Source organism: Dermacentor variabilis, chromosome 5 (genome assembly GCF_050947875.1).
Source record: "Dermacentor variabilis isolate Ectoservices chromosome 5, ASM5094787v1, whole genome shotgun sequence".
Taxonomy (NCBI): domain Eukaryota; kingdom Metazoa; phylum Arthropoda; class Arachnida; order Ixodida; family Ixodidae; genus Dermacentor; species Dermacentor variabilis.
This window is the reverse complement of record NC_134572.1, coordinates 107835240-107844308: the sequence shown is the minus strand read 5'-3', so window position 1 is coordinate 107844308 and position 9069 is coordinate 107835240.

The window sequence follows — 9069 nt, the reverse complement described above, 5'->3', positions numbered from 1 at the left end:
CCCCATTGCGGATGGGGAGTATTGAAAGCTCCGGTGAGAATCGTAGGGCCGCGTGTCGCTGTTGGCACGTCGTGCAATCGTTTAGAGTCGAAGCCACTTGAAGGAGCAATGTAAACAGCGACAAGTGTTAACGTAAGCTTATTCGTTTTCACAATTAAAAAAACGTATTGGTTGTCGTCGTGAGACGGGACTGGGTGCAACACGCAAGTCAGATCATATCTAATATGTACAATTACCTCGCTCACATTACCACAGGTAGAGGCGATGAATTCCTCATAGCCAGGAATGCATATACCATTCTGCACGTTCGGTTCACAAGTTACAAGGGTGGGAAAACGGTATTCGAAGACAAAGTGTCTAAAATCTGAAATTCTCGATTTGAGACCACGGGAATTCCACTGCAGTAAAGATGCTTTTTTGACTTCCTTGTGCAAGGGCAGCGAGGGGCGGGCCATGGTGCTATGCGATGCTTTCAAGTACTGGAGTCAGCGCGTCCAGTACTTGCAGTGCGCTACGAGCAGCCGGAGTGTCCATGCTTGTCAGTAGTAGACGCATAACATTCGCGAGCGATTTGAGCATAGCAATAACTTGTGAATCCTTGTCTCGCATTTGGTCTACTGAAGTGATATTTGACGTTAAATGGCGAGTCATGTGCTCTGGCTCTGGCGCGTGGCTTGTCTTCGGTAGTGCTGGCCACACCTCACTTGATGAACCATAGCATGGCCGCTTTTTTCGTTGACATTCATGCTCTTATTGGAGACAGATGGAACAGGAGGCGGCGTCACACAGAGAAGCATCTCTGTGTGATGATCCGTCTCTGGCCATTTTTCTCAACATTTTCTGCTCTTTCTTTAGGCGTGGACGGTCTTTTGAGGATGCAGCATGCGAGCCTTCACAATTTGGGGACTTGAGCTCCGTTGCACGGTAAGTGTCAGTGTCGTGTTGTTCGGAGCATCGCGGGCATATCGTTCTATTTCGGCAGACAGCACTCACATGTCCAATTCTTTGACACCTTCTGCACTGAAGTGGTTTGGGTACGAAAGGTCGTACCACTTGCCGAAATTGGCCGACCTTTACATGTGATGGTAGGCAGTAACCCTTAAACATGAGCCTTACACAGGTAGACTTGCCAAGGCGCCGAGCTTGTAGTACGGCAACACCATCTGTGGCAGGTTTGGAGAAGATTGACAGGTCGCTGTCGCTAATCGTTGTGTCAGTATCACTAACTTTAATTTGTAATATAACATTTTTAAAATTTTAAAAGTTACAATTTAGTAACAAGACGATGAAGACGAACGCGACTTGCAAACTATGAAAAAGGGTAAACTGAAATATAGATCAAGGCCTCCTGAGCGGGAAGAAAATACACACCAATGGACAGACAGGCATGCTATGACTGGCAGGAGCGATAACCTTTTTGGTAAAAAGTAACGAACATCATTCGCACCTCCTTCACTCTTGGTAGTTACTCTCGGAAAGCTTGGAGAAGCCGCGCTTACAGTAATCTAAGACGATCCTTGCTATAAAATATCGGAGGCGGCACGTTATGTCAGCTCCTGATTAAAGGACGTAGTTCGAAAAGTTGGTCTGACGATGCGATCTGAGAACTCTGCAAGTAAATTAAAAGTGTAGGTTACACATATAACAATACATTCCAAGGCCATAGCTACACGACTTCTCCAGTTGTCTGACTGAGACAGTGCACTACAAGAACTTGATCGATTGTGTCAACCATGCTAATGTAAACATGGCTGGAGATATCTACAGTGGGGGTTTCGTGCGACGTTATTTCTTGCTGCATCTAGATCGCGACTTATTTAGAAAATTTTGGATTTCAGAAGCAACATAAGGAACTGTGGGAAACCTACTGTGTGATAAAGAAAGAATTATACGTGCGAAAGCCAGCGCTTCGGTGGCCTATTTGTTTCAAGTTCACATCATACACAGCAGCAGCAACACAAGTGAACGTGTTTCGTTATCGCGATACTTTTATGTATTAGAATTAATCTCAAACATTTTCCACTAGTGTGGTGCGTGATAGCGAACAAGCTTTTATATTTGTAGAAATTTCGGTTTCCTTGCATACAAGGGTGTGTGGGGAGAGGGCGAGAAAATTCCTTTATATTTGGACATTGTGGTTATGGGCATCAGCCTACGTACAAGGTTAGCTTACGGCAATGGAAGTTGGGGTCACGATGAACAATGTAACGTACATAGACTAAAAAATTGCTAACAGAAGAAAAATGAGATTATTTCGGCATAGTGGCGGACCCGCGAAAACTGCATCCCCCTTTTCCCGAGAAAAAAAAAAAGAACAAGGAAAAAAAATGAAATACATAGCGGCACTGTTGGATCAGCGTCAATCTGTCTGTCCTGTCCATTCTTTGTAGCTTCGGTCGGCCTGTTTAGCCCCGGCATTCGACAAAGTCCTTCAGCCGCGTCTGTGCCTTCTTGTGCCTGTTTGCACCCTCTCCCTTTGTGTGTCTGCACGCGTGCGTCAGGTATCGATCGAAGCCTTCCTGGTTCTCCAATGTCGACAGTGCGTAAAGTGGGCATGCAGAGACGATCGAGAAGCAAAAGAAAACGGCGACATAAGCAGCAGCGGCTCCCCGAGCCGAACCGTCTTGAACAAGGCTCCGCGTTTTCCACTGCGAAAGACCGGCCCGGCGAGCCGCCGTCATCTGTGATGATGGTCTTCGGAGCTGCACCGGACAGCGGGATCTCCTGAGTGGAAGCTGGAGTAAGAGCTGCGTGGGGGTCGTTGCCGTCTTGTTTGACCGCGCAAATCGCTTTTGTCAACAACAGCCGACGTGTACTTGCACGTTGACCTCACGGCCTCAGCTTCTCGAATTTAGTTCGCGTGGGACGTGAGTTGTGAACGATAGTTTTGTAGAAAAGGTGCGCCCATCTCTGTCGGTATGCTTTATGTTTACTTACTTGACAGAGTCTTGTATTCTGCGATGTTGTGTCGGGCCACTTTGTTTGGCAGCGCTGCACTCGCATTGTTTGGTTAAAACTTGCCCGTGTGGCGTAAAACGCGGATGTAACTGTGCAGTGAAGGTTGATTTCAGAGATGCGTTTGCCCGAAGAAGTTTAGACTCAGGAACATTTACCTACGGTTGCGCCGGCTTCCGGTATGTTTCAGTAAGTTTCAGGGCACAAGTCGTTCGCCTTTCAAATGTCAATTTCTCATGCAAATGTACCACTTTTGTTGCACAACAACTTGATGTGTGGCAAACTAACGCCACATACGAGAAGCACTTCAACGGTGGGTAAATTTACCAATGCTTGGTGGATATTGGAGATGTTGGCGCGTGAACGTTGCTCTAGCTACTTTTAACACATGAAAAGATACTGCTTTACAAATATGCTTTACAGGTAACATACTTTACGTATATACTGTAGATACTTTACGCACATAATATAGCATACATATAAAATTGAGCGCATTGATAGGTCTTTCATTGCATGACGGCAGATCTACCGAAAGGAGAACGTTCACAAATTCGTCCAGTTATCTTTCCGGTGCTTGAGTAGAGCTCGGTTTTCTTTGATTTGTATAAATTATCCATATACATTGTTGTTGTGGGGCTGACGTGCCATGTGTTAGCATGTGCACCGGCCATCTCTATTTGGCACTGTCGACACGTTGAAGGGAAAATATCAGGAGTGGCGCGTTGATCACAGTCGTTCCACATAAGTTGAGCACTCTCAGAGCATGCAAAGGCACGCCTTAACAGCTGCGCGCAGTTGCTAAGTAAGTTCTTGAAGTTTAGCGAGATGTAGACCTAACGAAGCAAAGTCCCGGTCAGCCACAAACAGCCAGCAATGTACAGCCCAATTGGCTGGTAAGCCACTCGGCAATGAGAAAACGTAGGAGAGTCGAAGCAGTTTCAGCTCCAAGCAACAACTGGGCATTGACCTATACACCTAACTGTAATACCCAGTTATGTAATCTTCAAGGATAAAGCATTCGTGATTAACAGAACGGGCTTGAGGTACTTTTAACGTCGAACGCTATTCAATTCTCTTCACTGCGGCGAATGAACGGGAATGTCAGTTAACTCATTAAGGAACGCTATTAGAAGTGACGCTAGAAGGTGGTATCAGGCAGGGCGTCCTCTCTGTTAAGGTGCTTCTGAGATACGTAGTAGAATGGGAAGCTCACGATAATTTCACTACCGCCATTTCCTTGATGTGCGCTATGGGCCGAAGTTAGCCGCTGTTTATACGTTAACATCCTTATAGGCTACTTCACGCACTTTCAGGGGGCTATCCATATATGTTTGCACCTACTGTATCTAACCGTTTTCCCGCCTGCCTGTGTCACTTAGTCCATGGTCTAACGGGTAGCGCATTGGGCTGCTGTGCTTCCAAAGGTGAAACCAACCGTTGGACCAACCTGGATTACTGAGTATGTGGCAATGTACACATATGTGCCGCTCTTCAACGAACCTCTTTCATGCCGACATGGGTCACTGAAGATACAGGACTGGCTAGGTACCCGCTGTTCAATGAAACTCTTCGATGCCGACTTCGAGGACTCTGTACGTGCCACTCGGTCTCTGCTGCTCTTCAATTAACCTCTTCATTGAATAATTTTGCATGTGCGAGTAAGTACTTACCGCTTTTCAATAAACGTCTGTGATGCCAACTTAGACAACTGGGTATATGCCACTGGGAATGTGCCGTTCTACAAAGAAGAAAATAACCCTTAAAATTTTCCCATGCTCAGCCGAATCGAACCCACCTCACAGGGACTCCTCAAGGACAGTAACCCGACCTTTTGCAGGCTGCGCTACATATGTACTGGGTATGTGCTGCTTTTCAATGACCACCTTTCACGCCAAAACTTTTGCGAGCTGCCCCATGAAGGCACTGGGTATACGCCGCTCTTCGATGAACCGCACGCCAACTTCGGTTACTGAGTATGTGCCACTGTGTGTACAGCAAGCGCGGGAACAACGTCATATGTGCGTTTAATATTTGCTTCTCTGCTGCTGTATGGTCTCACACCATCTCACTTATGTCTCGTGGTATGACACATATTGCTTAATTATCAACAAATAACCGCAAGAAGTCCTCAAAGCGCGGCGTTCAGATATCGAAGCGACCACTTCTCTTATTTGCAATGATGCTTTTTGTTTTTTTCTTTTTGTGAAGTCCTTAAATCACAATGCGGCTATAAATTTTAAATGATTGTGACGAACGGAGCACGCGACGATCGCACATCGCGCGCTCGAAGTGTGAAGTCACTAATTTTATCGCAGCGCAAGATTGACACCGGAAAGTCAAATGAGTCTCTACATTGAATAAAAGAATACATACCACCATTTGCGACTGGGATACAACCACGTTAAAACCGACTATGAAAGATATGTGTGCCGCACGCGCACATGTAACCAAGTAGCTGCTAGCAGCCAGCCCGACGCATCAGCCACACTATCGTAGTTCAGCCAGCGTCCGCCAGGCGCCGACCCCGCCCTCTCTCAAGGCGGCAAATTCGTTTTTCTTGTTAGCGTCAATTAATCCAAACCTTTAGAGACATACCTTAACAGACACAATCTTGAAAACCCCCCATTCATGCTCTGGTTGGGCTGGAGTTTTCGCCTGTATACTTAAAAAGCATTGCAGACAACTTCGCCTTAAAGCTAGAGTGATAATATTCTTTAAGCTTCCTTCCTATCCTTTAACCCTTTGAGACCCAGTGATTTCAAATGGAACCATCAATTTTGTAGGCCGGTGGACAACCTGACGTTAAAGAAAAGAATGGTTCTTCAGCTACAACTCTTCTGTAGCTTTTGCTCTACATATGCTGCCAACCTGGTAAACTCAATGAAGTACCGTCATCTGTGAAGGAAGAAAAAATTCGCAGTTCCGCCGGAGAGGTGAAACGCCGATTGCGATAGCAAATTAGTATAAAGCTGTACGGAATAAGAATAGAAGTTTTATCGACTGTATAAACTTGTAAACATTCCTTATTAACTAAATTAACAATGATAGAATTTGTAAGCGTGACTCAACGAGGCCTTAGAAAGAAACAGACACACGCAGACAGCGCTGTCTTTTGTGTCTGCTTCATTCTACGACCTTGTTCAGTCACGCTCACACATGTTATCATACGTTCAAACCAACTAGCTCGTCAACGTGCTTTAACTAAATTAACCAGCATGGTGTAACGCGCACACAGGTAGCTATGAACACACACCGCTCGATGATTGCGAAAACTGTCTGTGAAAACTCTGTAGTTAGGAATCGCGGCAGTAGCCACAAGCCAATTGACATCCGTGCATCTGTCGCTTCAAGGCGTACGAAACGTCTAGAGCACTGCACATACGAAGCTACCGGCACAATTCGCACTATGGAAACATCGCAGATCGCTTTGAAGATGAGGTCCGCACGGGCGCGCACTTTAGCCACGTCGCAGACCGCTTTCAAGGCACACGAGCACCGGCAACGCGTCTCTACGGCGTCCGCCAAAGGAGACTAATACGCCGTCCGCGATTCGCGTGGCCAACGCCGCAGAAGAGGCCGTGGTTGTGTCCACTCCGTACGAAGCGGCGGGCGAGGAGGACATCGAGGCACCGTAGCAGCCACCGGAGAACACCCCTCCTCCCTCGCCTCACCCTCAGTCTCGTGCGCCACAGGAGAGGGCACGCATTCGGGACGCGTCGCTCGCTCGTGAACGCGAGATTGAATTGCGTTCGCTCGCCCTCGAAAGCTTTCACTCGCTCACACAGCATACGGCGCGCGGCGGCGGTTTTATCGCCCTTGGTCTTTACACGCAACATCACGTCGACACCGATGGTGACGGTGACGCCGACGGCAGAAATGCGCCTGGAGTGTCCGTATAATGGCTATCGTAATAAGAAATGTTCCGAAGCCTGTGCTGACCCCTCGAGGTGACGGGTCAGACGGAGGGATTGATTTGTCCGATGAAGATGAAGAAGCACTCATTGCGCGAACTAGAAAAAGTGAAGACTGTGCAAGTGAAAATCTTGCCCATGATATCGGCCTTGAAGTCGAGACTAAAAACTTCAGTGATGGTGAAGATGGTGGTGAAGAGGCAAAGAGTAGTACAAAGCTGTAGCAAGTCAGGGACCCCACGAAAAAATTGTTAAAAAATCGCTGTTGTGGGCGCAGGATCATATACACCACCTGCAAGTGGAATACAATGAAGAAATTGAATCTCCACAAGATTACGATCGCCTTACCTGTATTTAATGTTATTTTGTGACGACTCAGTTTTTGAAAACTTCGCAGACCAGACATGTCTGTACTCGGTGCACTCTACTGGAAGTTGTGCAAAAACGACAGCTAAATAGATGGAACAGTTTGTAGGCATACATGTTATTTCTGGAATTGTGAAGACGCCTTCCTACAAGAACTATTGGAGCGGAGCAACAAGGTTCAGCCCTGTAGCAGACGTATTTCCGAGGAACTGTTTCAGGAAGCTGACAACACTTTTCCATGTCAATGATACCAGCTACGTGGCTGCTCCTACAGACCGCGAGCATGACAGGCTCTTCAAGTTAAGGCCACTGCTCAAGCGAGTTTCTGAAAATATGGCAAAAGTTGAACCTGACAGGTTCAGCGCGCTCGATGAAATGATCATGCCATTCAAAGGTAGATGTGCTCTAAAACAATACCTAAGAAGCGAGCCTCATAAGTAAGGCATCGCAGTTTTTTGCCACAGCACGAGCAAGTGGCATCATATCATCTATGTAGGTAAAGGCGCTGTCACAGAAGCCTCAGAGCTCGACATCAGTGGAGGCATTCTACTCGAATTGACCGGCGCTTTCTTACCGAACAAGAGCTTCAAAATAGCCTTTGACAACTGGTTTGCCTCATATGGTCTTGTATGTGCACTAAAGGGGAATTCATTCCGTGGGGACTGTACGCCCCAACCGCCTACTGGGTTGCACTTTCAAAGGCGACGTTGCACGAATGAAGGAGGGCCGAGGTAGCTTCTGCGCAAAGAGTGAGCCAAAAAACAAGATCGCTGCGGTAAAGTGGTATGACAATAAGGCAGTTAATTCGGGATCGTCCTACGTTGGAGTGGAACCAACTGTACAAGTTCAGAGGTGAAGCTCGACGAGTCACCCTCATGTGACAGTTGATCAGCCGGCCATTACAGGAGAGCACAATCGCTGCATGGGACATGTCGACTTGTGCGACATGATGGAGGAACTGTATCGCTGGGACATTCGCGGGCAAGCACTGCTATCCGCGCATTGTGTTTCACATCATTGGTGTTTGCGTTGTGAATGCCTGACTGCTGTAAAGGAGGCATTGTGCTCAATTCGGCATGCGACATTAGCCGCTTGTTAACTTCCGTATGCAAGTTGCTCAGGCTCTCCTGAAGGCAGGTACACCAGAAGAAGGAAAGCGTGGCCCCCCTGCACCTCACACGCCGCTGCCGAAAAGAGAGACTCCATACCTCCGACCAGTTCAAGATGTGCACTTGGACAGGATGGCACACTGGCCTGTGAGCTGTTACACGTAGCAGAGGTGCAAGCTGTGCCGTCTATTACTCCCGCATTCGGTGCGATAAATGTGTCACACCTCTGCCTCAACAAAGAAAATAATTGCTTCAAAGAATTTCATCTGAAAAAGACTTTTTAGGTATTGTTTGCAACGACGCTTTTAAGTCCACCAAGTCGCGTTGATCACATTTGGAATTATTAAATAAGATATGATTGAAAAGTGTGGGCAGAAATATTTGTATCTACCACGATCACGCACGTCTCAAATCGTCAAAAAATATCTTAATATCTTAAATATCTTAAAAATATATGATTTGGGCCTGAAAGGGCTGAAGGCGGCAAATGTGTGGTCCTTATCTGCGTCATGGGAGCCAAACATTTCTAGACATTTTTAAGATACCCAATCTTGAAATTCCTGCTCTGGTTGGACTGCAGATTTCGCCTGCATACTTAATCAGAATTATAGGCAGCTGCACCATCAGGTTCTAGTGATTATACTCTTTAAGCTGCCTTCAGGTCCTTTAATATAACATCTCAGAACGTGAAGTAAATACCTGCAGACTTGAAACTGTGCTGTTGAGAT